Source organism: Furipterus horrens, unplaced genomic scaffold, assembly GCF_987537825.1.
Source record: "Furipterus horrens unplaced genomic scaffold, mFurHor1.1.pri manual_scaffold_13, whole genome shotgun sequence".
In the NCBI taxonomy this organism is placed as follows: domain Eukaryota; kingdom Metazoa; phylum Chordata; class Mammalia; order Chiroptera; family Furipteridae; genus Furipterus; species Furipterus horrens.
This window is the reverse complement of record NW_028327183.1, coordinates 41273598-41292556: the sequence shown is the minus strand read 5'-3', so window position 1 is coordinate 41292556 and position 18959 is coordinate 41273598. Positions and strand designations below refer to the sequence as shown.

Genomic DNA, 18959 nt, shown 5'->3' with positions numbered 1-18959 from the left:
AATCACACATTCACATGCATACATGGACACATATATACAGACACAGACACAATTATAAACACACAAATGTCATACATACATACATGCATAAGTCTTTCCAGGAGGAGCTTGCTTTTCTTTCCCTATACCTTTAAGATGCAAATACCAGGTCTTCTTCAAGAACTCTTATCTGAGCCATCTTTTAAAATGCAAATTTCTGGAAGGAAATTCTTATTAAAAGAAAACAAACTGAGCCATCTGAACAGATTGGTTTAACTTATTTCAGTTGTTCCTTTCTAAATTAATAAGTTTTGATAAAAATTATTAAATACCTAGATATTTTAAAGGAACACAGAATACCAAATCATTGATTGCTAGACAAGTCTTAAGTTCAACCACTTTTTGTGTTTTATTACACAGAAGCTACAATATACATCTGGAGCTGTTAAATGGATGTCTCATATTTTCTTAGAAATATGTTTCTTAAAAATGTGAGTGTGATTGCCAGTGGAGGGGCCTATGTTTCTAAAAGTTATGAAATGTATTTGCCAATCTAAAGAATGCTAATTGCTTACATTTTAGTTGTCACTGAAAATCAAGGTTCTAGAAGTTAAGAATTCTAATTAAGTTTGAAAGAAATTGTATGGCTTTGGTAATAGAAGGTATAAAGTGTGGAGATATATATTTTTTAAAAATAGGAAAAATGTGATTTTTTTCTAAAACTGCTTTTTTTCCATTTTTAGTTTTTTTGAGGAAATTCCATACTGCCTTTTGATCCAGCGATCCCACTGCTGGGATGATAGCCTAAGAATCTTGAAGCACCAATTCAAAGGAAACCATGCATGTTCATAGCAACGTTATTTACAATAGCCAAGTGCTGGAAACAGCCTAAGTGCCCATCAGTAAATAAGTGGATCAAAAAACTGTGGTACATTTACACAATGGAGTACTATGCAGCAGAGAGAAAGGAGCAGTTCCTACCCTTTGTGACAGCACGGATGAAACTGGAGAGTATTATGCTAACCGAAATAAGCCAGGCAGAGAAAGACAAATATCATATGATCTCACCTAATACAGGAAACTAATGAAGAAAACAAACAAACGAGTAAAATAGAACCGATGACATGGAAATAAGGAACAAACTGACAGCAACCAGAAGGGGGGGTGATAATGAGGAAAAGGAGGGAAAGGGTCTAGTCAAGGAATAAATATAAAGGACTCATGGACATGAACTACAGAGTGAGGATTGACTGTGGACTGTGGAAGCAGGGGGTGGGTGGGGCAGGGGAGAGCAGTGGGGAGGAAATTGGGACAACTTTAATTGAACAACAATAAAAATTTTTAAATGAAAAAACTGGCTGTTCTTGTTTTTCTTTCTTTTTTTCTTTGCTTTTTAAAAAAGATTTATTTATTTATTTATTTTTAGAGAGAGGGGAAGAGAGGGAGAAAGAGAGGGAGAGAAACATGAATGTGTGGTTGCCTCTCGCACGCCCCCAACTGAGGACCTGGTGTGCAACCCAGGCATGTGTCCTGACTGGGAATCAAAGCAGCAACCCTTTGGTTCACAGGCCGACACTCAGTCCACTGAGCCACACTAACCAGGGTCTCCTTTGCTTTTTAAAGTTGGTTATTTCTGAAGAGGTAAACTAAAAGGAACTGAGGAAGTTGTAAAGGGTTTGTGAAAAGAAATCTTGAGAGAAAATTATATGGTTAAAATAAATAATGAATTTAATTAAATAAATGAATTTAAATATCAAAGGTAAGCTAATTAAGAGTTGCAGCTTGGTTCCTTTTCACTCTGTTAGAAGGACCAGGACCCTCCATGTGCTTTGCAGATATAAAGAAACTATTTTTTCTTAAAGCAATTTGAAGTTATACCTTCATAGGCAATATTAAAATATCTATATTTTTCTCCCTATCTGATCCCTTCAGAATTTGGTAACTCTTAATGAGTGAGTATTATTGTTTCCATGGCAATATGTTTGTTTGCATGAACCCAGTGACAATCTGTTCTCTTTATGATAAGGCACATAGAACCAGTTTCCAATGGTGGTTGTAATACCAGATTTTGACTAGCATATCATGGTTGAGAGACATGCCTAGATTCTGGATGTCACCAGAAAGCTTTAAGGAATTAAGATTGACTTTGGAAGCCAATGAGAAATGGATAAATGGCCTGGTGCCTTGCTTATTCACATGGTTCATGGCAGTCTTTCCAGGTAAGGAGCAAAGGTTGCTTTCCTGGAGATGGCAAGGAAGAACCAAGATATTTTAGGGGACCTCAAGAACTTGAGGAATTTACCCAAATCTGCAGCTATTGCAGGCAAAGCCTGATGGCAACTTTGTGGCTTGGCTTCCCAGCCCTGAGGGGCTAAAGTTCAATCTGAAAATTCCTTTTAATATTCCAGCAAAGCAGATTTTAAAAAGCTTATATGACTGATTGCTAATCCTGTTGTGTTTATGCAAATAATCAGGCCAAATTGAAACTGGACTTAATGCAGTAAATGAATTTCTCTTGATTTGGCTCTTTGATAAGAATAAAGTTGATTTTAAAAAACAGTTATGTTTCAATAAAATCTACTACACACAAGTATGGAAATTAGACTCTAATTCACCTATTAACTACACTGGATCCTGAATTTTTCTAGTTTTCTGAAATGTTTTGGCTACACACATCTAACTTCCATAGAATGGAATAAAAATTGACAGTGGAATTTGTAATGGTGGAAAATTGTAACCATGGGAAATTGTAACACATCCTACCATTCTTTTGACACTTTTTTCTGTAAGCACTGACTCTGATGAATATGCAACTTATAGATGAATAGCTTGTTTGTATGAGAATTCTATGAATTAACTTCAAAAAATTCATACTCCAATGACCTTCAGGTATCCCAGCTCCAGGAGATTTGCTGACCTTCACTGTGAAGCTAGATGATGTAAAGCCAGGATGACTCAGATCCAGCATCCAGGGAATGCCTCGCACCTGGCTTTGGACGTGACACTGGGTAGCAGTGTATGCTCCAGAGCCCCAGTGGTCAGGCGGCAGTACGTCCCCAGTCAGACCCAAGCCCTGCTAACTTCCTTGCTCTGTGCTGTCCCAATTCCCTCCAGCACCGTCTTCATGAACTTCCTAAATCCTTCCTCTTGGAAACGTGACTTGAAATCATTCACACAAGAAGTGGTCCTTGGAAGCTGGCCCCAAAGATAGTTTCTGGGTTGAATCACTAACCACAAAACAGCACTTCACACAGCTGCAAGGTAGACTGCTAACTCTCCCAGGCTCAGTGTCAGCTCAATGGGCACAGATATCTCCCCTATGGTGTGCTTGGATGGGTACAAGGGGTGTGCAGCTGCTACACTGTCTCTAGGTTGAAAGAAAGCTGAAGATATGTGTGACTGATCAAAAGTGCCTTTGAACATTCATGATAGACAGGGTCTGACTCAGACCTATCTATCACTCAGCAACCGAAAGCAAAATATGAGAGTTGAAGGGATCCTGTCCTCCTGCATCTGAAAGGCAGGCAGAGCTAAAGACCCTGAGCAGGATTTAAGGGTAAAATGCAAAACTTCAGTGCACTTCAGTGCAGCTCTTGACCTTGGCGAATGCTCTGTGCCTACTCAGACAAGGAGAACCTTGGGGCTAGAGTTGGCAGACTTATTTCTGAGAACTTGATCCCAGATTTCTAAATCCTCTGGGCCTGCAGAAGATGCCTGTAATGGTTAATGTTATGTGTCAGCTTGGCTAGGCTATGGTACTCAGGTTTTTGGAATAATTCCAGTTTGTGTTGCAATGAATACAAATGTGACTTTTAAAATGTTGATGAACAATTAAATCAATTGAGTTTGGGTAAAGATTACCCTCCATAATACAGGTGGGCCTCCTCCAATACATTGAGATCCTAAGAGAAAAGATGAAGGTCTCCCAATACAGAAGAAAGTCTGCCTCCAGACTGCCTTCACAGTCACAGCCACAATCTCACCTCTCCCCTGGGTCCCCAGCCTGCAGGTCTGCCCTGATATCAGATTTGCCAGTCCCCACAATCGCTTGAGCCTCTGTCTGTAAAAAAATCTCTCTCTCCGTGTACATACAGCCTACTGGTCTTCTTTTTCTAGAGAACAATGACTCACTCACACAGGGCCCTTTCTCCTTCTTGAAGATTGAGGCCACCATGGTTGACAAAATAATGCACCTCTCAAAAGACATCTCTGTCTTAATCCTCAGTCCATGTGAAAATCCTTTTATATGGCAAAGGGGGCTTGGCAGGTGTGGTTAAATTCAGGATCTTGAGACCTGGCTGGTGTGGCTCAGTGGATTGAAGGCTGGTCTGCAAACCAAAGGGTCACTGGTTTGATTCCCAGTCAAGGCACATGCCTGGGTTGCAGGCCAGGTCCCCAGCTGGGGGTGCACAAGAGGCAACTACATGTTGATGTTTCTCTCCCTCTCTTTCTCCCTCCCTTTCCCTCTCTCTAAAAATAAAATAAATAAAATATTTTTTTAATTCAGGATCTTGAGATGTAAAGATGATTCTGGATTGTTTTGGTGGGCACAAAATAATTACAAGAAACTTTATAAGAGGGAATCAGGAGGGGCAGTGTCAGAGAAAAGGATGTGATGGAGGCAGAGGCTGGTTTATGTACTCTGAAAGTGAAAGGAGGGGCCTTGAGCCAAAGAATGCAGAAGTTAGAAAGGCAAGGAGAGGAATTTGCCCTTAGAACCTCCAAAAGGAATCAGCCCTTTGCTAGCACCTTTATTATAACCACCTAAGACTCATTTCTGACTTCTGACCTCCAAAACCGTAAGCTAATAAATTTACATTACTTTGACCATTAAGTTTGTGGCAACTTAATACAGCAACAATAGAAAGTTAACAGACCCCGTTGCTTGAAAGACTATGCCCAAAGCCTCCAACGAACTAAGATAAGATTGCCCTACAAGACAATGCTGGAGCCCTGGCTGGTGTGGCTCAGTGGATTGAGTCCTGACCTGTCAACCAAAGGGTCACTGGTTTGATTCCCAGTCAGGGCATATGCCTGAGTTGTGAGGCAGGTCCCCAGATAGGACTGCACAAGAGACAACCTTTTTTTCTCCATCTCTTCCCCTCTCTCTAAGAAAAAATAAATAAAATCTAAAAAAGAGAAGACAATGCTGGACCCACCAGCCCTTCTGATCACCACACCCACAGTTAGGGCCAAACCTCAATATAAGCAGAAAAAAGGAACTGCTTCATTGCCTAAAGGGAGGAGAGGGACTATGCCACAAGGGAACTATGGAATCAGACTAACATGCATGAGAGGAATCAGAAGAGTATTCCTGGGAGCCAGGACTCTGAGGATCCTAAGGATGAGGAACCATAAACATGAATGAATAAGGGAGAGGTTGTCAATAACAGACAAGCTCCTATGGTGCAAGATTTAAACCCTTCGCCATGGCCCCTTGAAGGCTAAGAATAAATGAGTGTCAAATGAATTCCAAAGTGCAGATGAGTTTGTCCAATAATTAATTTGGTCTTTCTCCCTGGCTCCTGGGAGGCAAATTCTAAAAATCTTGGCATTTTATCACAATAGCAGTGCCTTTTTTTATGTATAAACCTCTTAAATTATGCCTGAGTTTACATTAACAAGGTGCACAAGGGGGCTGATAACCAGAAAGACTAATCAAGTGACAAGAAGTTTGGGCTTTGAGTCAGCCTGACCTCCACAGAGTAGGTAGGGAAAGCTGCAGACTGGGTACCATCACATAGCCAAGAATGAAAAAGCCATGTCTACATGATGTAGCCACAGTTAAAACTCTAGACAGCAGGGAGAGGGCCAGGGTTCTGGGTGGTCAACCCATCAATGTGTCAGGAGAGGGTTGCATCCTCACACTCCGGGGAGAAGACAACAGAGCTTGGTATTTGGAACTTTTCATCACCTAGCCCTTTGCATCTCTCCCAAGTTATATTCTTCAAAATTCATCCAGAAGGCGAGTCAATATGAGCATTGACGTGGGACCAAAAACAGTATACATTTACAGTCTTGCCCTACTGTAGTCCTAAGGCACTGGGCTCTCTGGACACTATGCAGAACATCATATTGATCCCTGACATTGACAACACGTGATCATCAGAACTTATGAACAAGAAGTGGCAAGGATTTGGAATAACTAGTAAGACACATATATTTCAAAGTGTGGAAGCGGATCCCTGATAATATGGATGATTGATGACAGTGACACCCACTGGTGACAGTGACACTAGTGGTAGGCTTGGTGGACATCCTTCCAGAGCCCAAGGCCCCTAAAGGCAGAGGTTTGAGCCTTGCTCATCCTTGGGGCCCTGAAGGCTTTGTCTCAGTCCTCTCCTGCTCTGGGATCCCAGGTGGATAGCAGAGCAAGAAAGAATAGAACAAAATGTGGGCTTTATGTAACAAGCTGACCATTGCTGCTGGCACCATAGATAACATCAGAGACAGTATTCTGTCCCTCTCTTAACCATTAGAACCTATTTCTTATCAACCCCTTCTCTTCCATAGTTAGTCTTTTGTTCCTAAGTAGGAGACCTAGACTTACACAGGCATTCACATTACTGAAGGTGGCCATGCCACAAGACAGACCTGCTGTGCACATACCTGTTTGTTATCTCCATTCTTGCAAAAGACAAGCATCACAGGTCACCAGGGGAAAAGGTGGTGACTGACAGGCACAGCTTCTCCTGGAGGATTTTCTGGATGTATGTGAAGGCCCAGATCTGGAGGGGAAGAGACCAAAAAGGGTCATATTAGGGTCTTTCGAAACCATCATCGGTGGGGTACTATTGTGCCTAAATGTAAAAACATAGCACAGCTTGATAAAAAGCACTGGGGGGAGGCTAGCAGGAATTAATTGCCAGCAAGGTCACCTTGGAAAATGCCACTGAAGAACCAGAGACTCATAGTCATACCCCACTGCTGTCTTTGCCCCTACACCCATATAAGGATCACAGCCAAGCTGAGCTGCGTGGTCTCCAATTGCTATTTGAATAGGGGTCTGTTCCCTATACTTGACATTTCTAGCAGCTACCTGGCATGTCTCCCCTACCTCTCTTTTGAATGTTTCCTCTTCTTTGAAAAGAAGTCTAAATAGGTGTTCTGAGAACACATGAATTACGACAAGAGGCAGATAGAGAGACAAAGGAAACAAAGTATCCTGAGGAAGGTGATGGAAGAGAAGAGAAGAGGAATGGAGGAAAGCCATAAGAAATAAAATTATTCTGAGAGGGCACATGCACTCCAGCAGAATAGATCATTGGCCCCTGTTCTCCTTCCTGCAGAGAGAGAAGCTGAGAAATCAGATGGACAAGCAGAATTTTGATGACAAAATAAAAAAGTGTCCTGGCTGGTGTGGCTCAGTGGATTGAATGCCGACCTGTGAACCAAAGGGTCACCAGTTTGATTCCCAGTCAGGACACATGCCTGGGTTCCAGGCCAGGTCCCCAGCTGGGGGTGCCCGAGAGGCAACCACACATTGATGTTTCTCTCCCTTTCTCCCTCCTTTCCCCTCCCCCCAAAAATAAATAAATAAAATCTTTTTTAAAAAGAAAAAAGAAGTGTTCATTACAAGAAATGCTCCTCACATATTTCTTCCAAAATGCCAGAGATCAAAGAGCTACTAACTGCTGAAGAAGCCCATATACTTCCCAGTTCTAACATCAGGAGCAAAAGCATAATAATGTCAAAACGAGAACCCCCAAAGGTTTTCCCCAGGCTAAAAAATGCAGAGACCTGCTTTTTGCCTTCATCATGGGGCAAAGAGGATGATTCTTGAATTGGATGCTCTGAGGGAAGCTGTAGAAAGGACCCCATTAGAGGTCCTTCTCCTCCACTTCGCCCTTGTTGACCAGCTGACTCTTAGCCTCAGGACCCGGTCACTCACGGGCTACTTCTCACTGGCTGAAGAATGAAAAAAGGATTCCTTGTCTGGCCACTCTTGCACTAGTGTTATGAGTCCTGTAATCTGACACAGTGTTTACCTGCCCCTTGCTGTGCACCTTCCCTAGCTGGTGGCAGCCACCTCCTGGCTCTGTTCCTCTCTTGACATTTTTTATGTCTTTCTGTTACTTGGTTTGTTGCTCTTCCTTTCCCACAGGCTTGTGTCCTTCTGCTGTCCCCACAAAACCACCTGAATGCTGACTGCTGCCTCTCCTTCTCTGGGACCTTTCCCTGTGCCTCAGATGGGGCCACCAGCCCAGTGGGAGCCTCTGTCCCTTAGAAGTGGGTCCTGCCTGTCATTTTTCAAGTTGCTGGTGTTGGGAAAAGACAGACAAGAAGGTGCTCCCTGGACAGTGAATTGAAATATAGGTCAAAAAAGACTGGCTGTCACTTGAGAACTCTTGAGTTCAAGAGACTGGTTCAGTAGTTTAGAACACAGAGTAAGAGTTTAATGGCTTTGGGCACTAGCCACATCTGTGATCACTCATGGGTTTGCTGTATCTTTTATGTTTTACAGTCCCAATAGTCAGAGCAGGATTGACTTACTCTCCAAAAAGGGGGGCATGTTTTGCACCTTGTGTCTCCTCCAACTCATGTTGGAAGGATGAAAAACTCTTTATGGAGCCCCCAGCAGGACATAATAATGGTAGAAGGGCCAACTCCTAGAGTTCTTGAGCAAGGCCATTCCTCTAAAACCATAGAAAAAACAGCTCATGACATGCTTCTAAGCCTGATGGTGTGCCTGAAATTGGGACATAAAGTGACCAGAATTTTCTATCAGACACACCAGAGTCATCTGGTTAGGCAAGCCCAGCACATCCATCATAAAGCAGAAGGATACATACAGAACCAGGCATGTACAAGTGGCTCAGACCCTCTCAATTCATACCTATGAGCTCCCTGTGACCAGCTCTGATGGTTAACTTTATGTGTTAACTTGACTGGGTTACTGGGTACCCAGGTATTTAGTTCAACATTATTTTTGGTGTGTTTGTGAAGGTGTGTATGTCTAGATGAGATTAAATTTGAATGGGTGGACTGAGTAAAGCAGATTGTTCTCCCCAACGTGGGTGGGTCTTATCCAGTCACTGAAGGCATGAAGATAAAAAAAAGACTAAGCAAGACAGTTTTCTCTCTCTGCCCGATGATCTTCTGTCTCTGGACCCCGACTAGAACTTACACCACTGGCTCTCTAGGTTCTCAGGCCTTCAGTCTGCAGCTCTTGGGACTCCTCAGCCTCCATAATTTAGACAGCTAATTTCTTACAATAAATTTGTACACACACACACACACACACACACACAAACAGTAGTCCTGCTCTATATCACAGTTCATTTACCATGGCCTTACTGTATCACAGGATTTAAAAAAATACTATATTTAATTATCATGGATTTTTTGCTATATCGCGGGATTTTGTGGTACTATATATGTATGTTGTTAAAGTTATGTAGGTTTAAGAGTGTAGAATATGTTTAAGAACATAAGTAGTGTTTATAAAAGTGTGGAAAAGGTTAATAAGGGAGTGGAAAAGGTTAATAAGGGACTGGGAACAGTTTATAAGTGTGTGGGAAGGGTTTATAAAGTCTTAAAATATATATAAATACAAAATAAATGTAAGGTTCCTACTTCGCGGATTTTCACCTATCGTGGGGGGTTCTAGAACGTAATACCCGCGATAAGTGAAGGAATATTGTGTGTGTGTGTGTGTGTGTGTGTGCATCTGTATCCAATTTGTTCTGCTTCTCTGGAAAACCCTGACTAATACACCAACCTACAAAGAAGGAAAAAGGCCTGAGCTTGTGCACAGGTAGAAGCTCAGTGCTTCTGAGCCAAAATGGACATAGGGTGCACTACTCTCTGACCCACAGGAAGCCTGATGGAGAGGCAGTGCTGAGGGGAAAGGGTCATCATCTGTACAATGGGCTCATGCATGTGGCACAGAGGGATGCTGTGCACAGCCCCACAGCAGAAGCTTCCTCTGGCCAAGCTGGCAAGGCCACTGCCACCACTGAATGCCCAGCTTTACAGGGACACACCAACACTGGGCCAGCAGCATTACACCAACCTTCAAGGAGATCAAATAGCCACTTGGTGCCAAGACCAGTGTGAGATCCTGTCCCACATCACCTTACAGCAAAGACTTGTTTTACAGCCCATGATTGAAGAACTTGCTGGTCCTGCCTCATGTACATCATTAGCATGTGTGAGTCTGACAGAGCATTGGAATGGCCTCCTAAAGAGACATCATTTTGGAGGTGACAGCCCATGAGGATAGAAAACTGTCCTTTGGGATGTGGAATACACTTTAGGTCAATGGCCATTATATGGTGCCATGACCACAAAGATACAACACAGGAGCCTAGGCACCAGGAGATAGACATAGGAATGTCCCGTCCCATTCACCTTTACTCTCAGTAACAACTTAGAAAATTTGTGCTTCTCATTCTCCTAACTTTTAGGTCTGTGGGTCTAGAGAGCCTGGTTCCTGGAAAGGAAGAGCTTTTGCCAGGGGACCCTGCAAAATCCCATTGAACTTTTGGCTGTGGCTTCTGTTTCATCTTTTTTACCTCTTTACACCAACATGAGAAGAGGAGTGTCTATCAGAAATGAAAGTGTCACATCCTGAATTAGACAAAAACAGGTGGCCTAGACCACCGGCACCTACCACTTCAGTACTGTGACCTGACACACATCTCTCCCTTGAGGACTCACAGAAGTTCACTCTGACAAGTCAACAAAGAAGGAAAAGGGAGCATGTACTCCAAAAGGATTCTTCACCTTAATCCCTGACCCATCCACAATTGCTCCACCTGTCCCCAAACTCCTGTTCGGCCTTCACCTTAATCCCTGATCCATTTGCCCAAATCCCTATTCAGCCTTACACACTCACATATAACCTCTTGGGACATGGCTAGCTTGTTTACTGAAATAAAGGAAAGCTTTGAAAGAAGAGCAATATTTTGCTTTTCTGCAGTGCACCTACGAGATTCTGAAAATGTCTGACTTCAGACTATACTTTGCATCAAGCTGCACACATCCACCTGGTCACAGGTAGACACTGTAACACGGGCACTCACTCTGGAAATGTCTTGTATGTGTTTCTCCGCTCTGTATTCACCTTCCCCCAGACTGCTATCTCAACCCCTTTTCGAGTCTGACTACCTCACATTCAAACTGCCTTCCTGACTCGAGTCCTCAAACACCCTCAGGTCAGGATTCATGGTGTCCTCAGTCCTCCATTCCCTCCTCACTCTCCAGACTTATAGAACCCCACTGGATGCTCATCGTCCTCTCTCACTTGCCTTCTGTTCCATGTCACTTGTTGGCTACACATCTGGGGCCCCCTCTGGTCCCTAATGTCAGGGCACTAATATGAGTTTTCCTTCCCTCCAGTCTCCATATAACACTCCTTAACCCATCCCAGTCTGGAAGAACAGCACCCTCCACTTTATTGAAGCAATTTCAGTCACTCCCCCCACCTCAGATGGCAGCCCTGCCCCCACTCACAGTCCTCAATCTCAACCTTAAGCCCCTCTTTCAAACAGCCTTCCTCCATGGCACCAGTATATTCACTTAATGCCAGATCTATCCACCACACCAAACTTCCCAGGCTTTATGATTTTCTCAGCCCAACTCTGCATAAGAGCACGTCCTCACATGCCATTCATTGCTGCCCACCTTGGGTTTCAGCTACCTGCCTCTGGGGAAGATACTTTAGGATTCAACCCAATGCTCAACATGCAAGATAGCCCACATGTTAGAAACTATTTCTCATCTTTACAGTCCTGTTTTTTTTTTTAATATGCTTTATTGATTATGCTGTTACAGTTGTCCCAATTTCTTTTCCCTTTGTTCCCCTCCACCCAGGGATCCCTCTCCCTCCAGTTGTCCTCCCTGCTCAGTCCATGTCCATTGGTAGTGCATAAGTTCTTCTCAACATCTTCCTATGTACTCCACTCCCTCCTACAATGCTTCTTAATTCCTGTACTATCTCCCTCCCCTTCCCCCTTCCCCCTCCCTTCTGACCTCCCCCCTATATGTTCCCCATGCCTATAATTCTTTCCCCACTCTCGTTGACTACTTAGTTTGCCTTTGTTTCCGTTCTCTAGCTTCTGTTGTTGGTTGTTGTGATACAGTTTTCATTTTAATGTTCATAGTTTTGATCTTCCTTCTTCTAAACAAGTCCCTTTAACATTTCATATAACAGTGGTTTGGATCTGATGAACTCCTTCAGTTTTGTTTTGTCCTGGAAGCACTTTCTCTGCCCTTCTATTCTGAATGACAGCTTCGCTGGATAGAGTAATCATGGTTGTAGGTTTTTGCTTTTCATTCCTTTGAATATTTCTTGCCAGTCCCTTCTTGCCTGCAGAGTTTCTTTTGAGAAATCAGCTGACAGTCTTATTGGGACCCCTTTGTATGTAATTCTCTTTTTCTCTCTTGCTGCTTTTAAGATTCTTTATCTTTAATTTTTGACATTTTGATTATAATGTGTCTTGGTGTGGTTCTCCCTGGGTCCAGTATTTTTGGAACTCTCTGTGCTTCCTGGACCTGTAAGTCTATTTCCTTCCCCAAGTTAGGGAAGTTCTGCTTCATTATTTTTTCACATAATTTTTCAATTTCTAGTTGTTCTTCTTCACCTTCTGGCAACCCTATGATTCAGACGTTGGCCCGCTTATAGCTTTCCGATAAGTTTCTGAGCCTCTCCTCATTTTCCTTCCTTCTCGTTTCCTCTTTCTGCAGTGGTTGACTGTTTGTTTCTTCCCTATGTTTCGATTTGTTGATTTGATCCCTGATTTTCTTGCCCTCACCACTAGTTTTGTATGTGTTTTTGTTCATTTCAGCAGGACTAGCCTTCATTCCTTCCCCGTCTTGTTTAAGATCTGCTGTTAGGTCTGTAAGCGCTTTTATAAGCAAAGCTCTGAACTGTGCCTCAGAAAGATTTCCTATCTGCTGCTTCATTAGATTAGAAGTTTGCTGTCTGGTCAGCTGTGTCACTGGGATCTCTATCATGATCTGTGTCATCCCAAACAGTTTTGTGTTTACCTTTGCTTCCTGGGCAGGGCTGTCACACCTCCTATGCTATAGGGGGCAGAGCCCTGTGCACTCATCACAACAGGGCGTTTTTTGTGGGGGTGGGGGTCCAAGATGGATTCCTGCTGTTCAATCTCTGCTGAGAGACCGGGAGCTTCCTCCTCTGTCCCTCCCCCCCTCCGGGCCTCACAGTCTAAGACAATGGGGGTCTGACTTCCCCGGCTTTGGAATCACAAGCTGATGGGTCTGGTCTGCAGCCAGGGTGCTCCCCAGGTGCTTCTCGCCTCCCCTTAAATACAGGTGTCTGTGCTTACTGCTGTCCTGCCGCCGTCACTGCTGCTGCGGCAGACAGCACAGCTTGACCTCTCCTCCCCAGCTTTGCCCCTCCTACCTGTCTGGACGAGCACCACTTCTTTATAACTTCATATGTTGGACTTCCATTTATTTTCTGGAACTTCTTGATATTGCTGGTTTTGCAGTAGTTGTAGTCCTTCTTAGTTGTGATGGGAGACATAGCGTGTCAGTCTAGGCCTCCATATTGGCCGGAAGGTTTCTGTGTTTGTTTACTTCTGTGTCCCAGGGAGAGCTGTTGCTCCTACTACATTGTAAGGGGCAGAGCCTTAGGAATTTGTCAGTACAGGGTGACCTGTTTCACCACGTTGTGGCACTGTATCCAGGGGAGGGGTCTGAGAAGGAACAATGCTACTTGCTCAGCACTTGCCCCTTTTCCAGACACTTCTACCACTTCTGCACTGGACTGGCACCCCTCTAGCTGCTGTCCTGGCCGTTGTTCCTGAAGTGGGTGGGTCTGCGGATGTCTTAGGAACGTAGGGGCCCTTTAAATAAGCAGACTCTGCTGAGAGACTGGCAGTTTCTGCCTCCGTCCCAACCCCCACTGATTTGCACAGTCAGAAGCAATGAGGCTTGATTTTCCCTGGAGCTGGGACAGTGAGCTGCTTTGGTGAGGAGCTGGGAACACTCCCCAGGTGTCCCTCCTGACTTTTTAAAACATGTAATTGCACTTTCCACCGGCCTGCTGCTGTTGCCACTGCTGCCGCCACCACACCGTGTCCTCTCCACCTGGGCTCCGCCCCTCCTACCTGTCGGGATGAGTATTTCTTCTTTATATCCTTGTTTGCTGGACTTTCGTGTACTTTGATTTTCTGGAACTCCTGGTTGTCTCAAGTTTTGAGGTAGTTATATTCCTTCTCAGTTGTGGAGGGAGATGCAGCTTGTCTGTCTACACCTCCATCTTGGCCAGAAGTCTACTTCACAGTTTTGTTTTTGAACTCTGTTTTAGATAGGCACACCAAATTTGTGAAATAAACAAAGAAAGCTCATGCTTGAGAACACAAATGTCAGCCCTCAGGTGGAAACCCATGTGGGCACTGGGGAGTGAGTCTGCAGTGAGGCCACGGGGCAGCTGACAGCAGCTAGGATTTTATGCCACTAGAGGGTGCTGGCTGGTGGCTTCTTAAGGGTTGTTGCAATAAACAGTCTGTCAGGGTTGTGAAAAAGGAGCTTTTAACATCTGTGTGATCCTGTTCCTCAAAGTCAAAGTGAAAGTCTGTGCAGAATTACAGCAGTGTTGGCCGTTAGGGCAGCTGTGGTGCTGCACCCTCCGTGGTCTCTACCACATCAGCAGGCTGAGCTTGTGGCGACAAAAGCTGGCTCTGTGGGGATGCTTATTTAGCCCACCACAACATTAAGACAGCTTCCAAATACTCAGTCTTCATATATAACAAACTTTGCTCCTGTTGTTGAAGAGCTCTTTGCTCCCCTGGCATTGTATGGGGGTTGCATTGCCTCTCACTCACTCCCACATGTGCACTTAGTCATCATGGCACTTGACCCAGGTTGCAGAAGTGACCTTAGATCACAAGTGGTACTGGGTACTTGAGTGCAACACTCATTGCTGGAAACTTTTTTCAAGTGTGAGGAGGATTCTCCTGTAAAAGGTCTGACTCACCCTGGCTGGGGAGGCTCAGTGGACTGGGTGCCGGCCTGCAAATCAAAGGGTCACCAGTTCAATTCCCAGTCAGGGCACATGCCTGGGTTGCAGGCCAGGTCCCCAGTTGCGGGGCATGTGAGATGTAACCACACATTGGTGTTTCTCTCCCTCTCTTTCTCCTTCCCTTCCCCTCTCTCTAAAAATAAAGAAATAAAATCTTTTTTTTAAATCCTGTGTGTTAAAATAATGGTCTTCAGCAAGACAAACACATTACCGTCTTGGTTGCTTGGATCAAATCCTCACCTCCAGTTCAACCACCACTAGCAGGAAATTTTCATCCTGAACTTTGTTTTTATTGTTGTACTAACTCCACCTCCCTGACCAAGAAGATGAACTTTAAACTGAGAGAACGAAGGATTGCTCAACTGGAATATGGTCTCAGGGCTGGTTCTGTGGTGACTTCCTTCCCATTTGGGGTGAGTCTCTGGCCTGAGCTCTGGGGGGTTCCGATCTGCAGGGAACCCATGAGGAGCTGGGAGGGCATCTCCATGGGGCAGGAAGTGCCAGTGCTGGGAGCCTGCCCCAGTTTTGGGGATGGGGAGGGTTCAAAGGTGAAATTCTGGAGTGAGTTTTGAGGAGGCTTTGAAAGCCTCCTGTCTTGGTATGAAGGGAGAAGAGGGCGCCGTAAGTACAAGTCCTGAGAATCCAAGGTGGTGTGTTCGAGGGGGAAGGTGAGGGCGGGGGGCTTTCCACGTGTGAGGGGAGGAGTTAACATAATGTGGCCATCAGGAGGAAGTCGGCGCCATGAAGTGACTGTGAGAGAGTGGTTGGGGCAGGAAGTCACCAAAGGAGAAATTATGGAAGAAAGGGAAAATGAAGTTCTGTGCTATGGAGGAGCCTCCAGAAGTTTAAGAACAGACCTTGGAACCCTGGTTGGTGTGGCTCAATGGATTGAGTGTCGGCCTGCGAACCAAGTGTCACTGGTTCGATTCCCAGTCAGGGCACATGACTAGGTTGAATGTCAGGTCCCCAGTTGGGGGCGCAAGTGAGAAGCAACCACACAGTGATGTTTCTCTCCCTCTCTTTCTCTTTTTCCCTCTCTAAAAATAATAAATAGATAAAAAAACAAACAAATAAATAAATTATTTTTTTTAAAAAGAACAGACTTTGGTTGGGGAATGGTGTGGACTTGGACGAGCCCCTGTGCTGTTCTAAAGGAGCCTGTTGGACATGCAGTTTAAACTGGGTGGTGGTGGGCGGATGCTGAGGTGACATTTTGCATAAAGAAAGTGTGGACAGGTAGTCCCAACCCTTGTAAAGTTATTTTACCCTCAAGATTCACCTTCCCCAGCCCCCAATTATCTAGAATAGTTTTCCTCTCTTCCCCTTAACTCCTTTCTTCTTTTTCTAGGTTCTTGTGGGCTCCCCACACTCCCAGACTTTCTAGCCCTTGATCACGCCCCCATCCCATTCTTTTGATTCTTCTGGGATAAGCACTCTCCAAGCTCTTTCTGAACCCTTGACATCTACATAATCTAGATTCATCTGGTTCCCAGCACCCCAGGTCCTACTGGTTATTGATCCCCTCTCTCACACCCCTAGTTTTCTAGATAATTCTGGGTTCTGCACACTCCAAGTTCTTTCTGGTTTTTCTCCCAAAAACTCACCACTTTTATGTTATTCTGGGTTCTGAACACTCCAAGATCTTCCTGCCCTCTATTATTGGCCCTCGCCACTCCCTATAGGTAAGCCTCTTTTCAGCCTCCAGTTGGACCCTCAATACTTTACTTACTTAGAGGTGTTGGCACGTGGCTACGTTCAAATGTTGGCTGAAGGACGTCTTGAAGCTCTTGGAAATCCACATTAGCTTGCCTGCACACAACCAGAAATGCTGCAGCCACCAGATCCACACCTAGCTTTGAAAGCAACTGTGCACATCTCAGCCAGTTAGAGAATGAAACTGGAAATGCTGTCTGGCTCTCAAAACTGCCTTTGACTAATCTTTTCACCATCTCCAGCCTGCTTTTCATTGGCCACCCTCCCCCCCATGCAAGTTTAGAAACCTTCTTCTGCTTCACACCCCAACATTTAACTCACTTCCTTTTCTGAATTGGCTGACACACTCAGCTCAGCCTTCTCTCTCTTCAGTGTCCTCCTATCATCCTTCAATCTCTGCTCACTCTCCAGAATCCAGGCCCATCAATGTTTGAATATCCCTCTTAACCTTTTTTCCTGTACCCTGTCCTCTGTTGGCCTGGACATCAGGTCCCCCTTTCCTGTTAGTTCCTGTGTCCCTAGAGATTTGTCTGTTTGTACTCTAGTGCCCTTAACACAGAGATACACTAACATAGAAGCACATGTGCAAACAATATACACATATACACAAATACACAAACATACACACACAAACACCCCAAGGGATTCTCTGCCCTAAGCTTTTGATTCTCATTAGCACACTGGTTTGGGTCCCAAGCAGTACAGTAGAAAAATTGTTACTAATGCATGGATTGCTTCCTTTAATTTTTCTTTTTCTTGCATGTGTCTATTCTATTGCTGTAGACTGTGTCTCCCATATAGTCCCAGCCAATGAAGCCCTTCACTGACCACTCAGGGCACCTTGTGGAAGAGGGGGTGTATGATATTGTAAGACCTGGTCACGAATGGTGGAGGGTGGACCAGAGACTATTCCGTGATGTGACCACCACCAGATGGACAGGTTATATCTGGCCAGAATGGAGATTGCTTCCCATAAATCCTGTTGAGACAGTCTGATTGCTATAATAGGCCAATACCTTACCAGGGGCAAACATGTCAGGTCTTTTCCCTTTCTCTGAGATGAGTCACAAATCAATACCCCATTCATCCATCTATCCCTGTTCTTTTTTTTTTTTTTTTAATTTTTATTTATTTTCAGATGGATGAGAAGGAAGGGGAGGGAGGGAGAAAGGGAGGGAGAGAAACATTGATGTGTGAGAGATACATCAGTTGGTTGTCTCTCACATGGCCCCAGCTGGGGTGTGGAATGTAACCCAGGCATGTGCCCTGACAGGGAATGGAACTGGCGACCTTTCAGTTCCCAGACCAGTACTCAAGCCACTGAGCCACACAAGCCAGGGCCAGCCCTGTTCTATAAAAGTCTTTAGTACCTGCTTAATTTATGTATGGCTGGAGTTGTCAGCCTCATTATTGGATCTATCTAACCCTCCCCCATGGTTTTACCAACAGTTTTTATTCAGGACTCTGGATCCCATCTGAGCTCATGCTTACAATATGATTCAGGATAGGGAATGGTCTCTCAAAACACCAACTATGTAGTTAGTAGGTTGTGCTTTGAGTCAGCCTGTCACTTAGAAGTAGAAGTTGAAATAGAGATTGAGTTCAATACAATGATCCATGTCACTCACATCTGCCTATGCAATTAAACCTCGATAAAAAACAACTCTGGGCACTGATGAGCAGGTGAGCTTTGGGTTGTCAAACCTCTTTATGTGGCTGAGCATGGTGAGCCCTTTTTCTTTTAGGAAAGGACTTTGGCTACATTGCCGTGGAATTTTCAATAACCTGGCCCTATGTGTCTATTTTTTGTTCTTGGTTCTAAATTGTAATAAAACTATAATCATAACAATAGCATTTTGTGTGGAGCTGTAGTCATTTTAGCAAAAGATTAACCTAAAAAGGCTATGGAGACCCATGAAGTAGCTCACTGGACAAAAGTGTAGGTGACCTGGGAACCCCAAATGTGAGGCTAGTGTTGGTTTCAAGGAAGTATTATGAGAGAATTTGCTATTAATCACTGGAAACTGTGCTAGCTCCTGGTGATGAGCTTCAGAATTTAATTGCAGGACACTGTTCTTCAAGTAGGATTAGAGATCACAAACTATAATAGGAGACATACCGGGACGGGTCTCCTATATAAGCTGGAAACCCTAAACCCAACTAGGATCCTCAGAAGGGATGGTGCAAATGCACTGGTAAAGGAACACTGCATCACTGAAATGCAAGTGGTGGGCATCCTCCAGAGATCAGAGATGAAAACAGGAGGTCCTGT

The 18959-nt window shown here is 44.3% G+C and overlaps 1 long non-coding RNA gene across 1 annotated transcript in view; it reads right to left on the bottom strand.

Moving 5' to 3' along the window:
* The window catches only part of LOC149994727 (uncharacterized), a 41006-nt gene extending 24159 nt beyond the window's left edge, over positions 1-16847 (bottom strand). Inside the window, exons 1-2 of the long non-coding RNA XR_016507769.1 lie at positions 16704-16847; positions 6589-6707 (exon numbers count right to left, since the gene is read on the bottom strand). This is a non-coding gene — a long non-coding RNA (uncharacterized LOC149994727). The remainder of the gene's footprint in view (positions 1-6588; positions 6708-16703) is intronic.
* Between the last annotated feature and the right edge of the window lie 2112 nt (positions 16848-18959).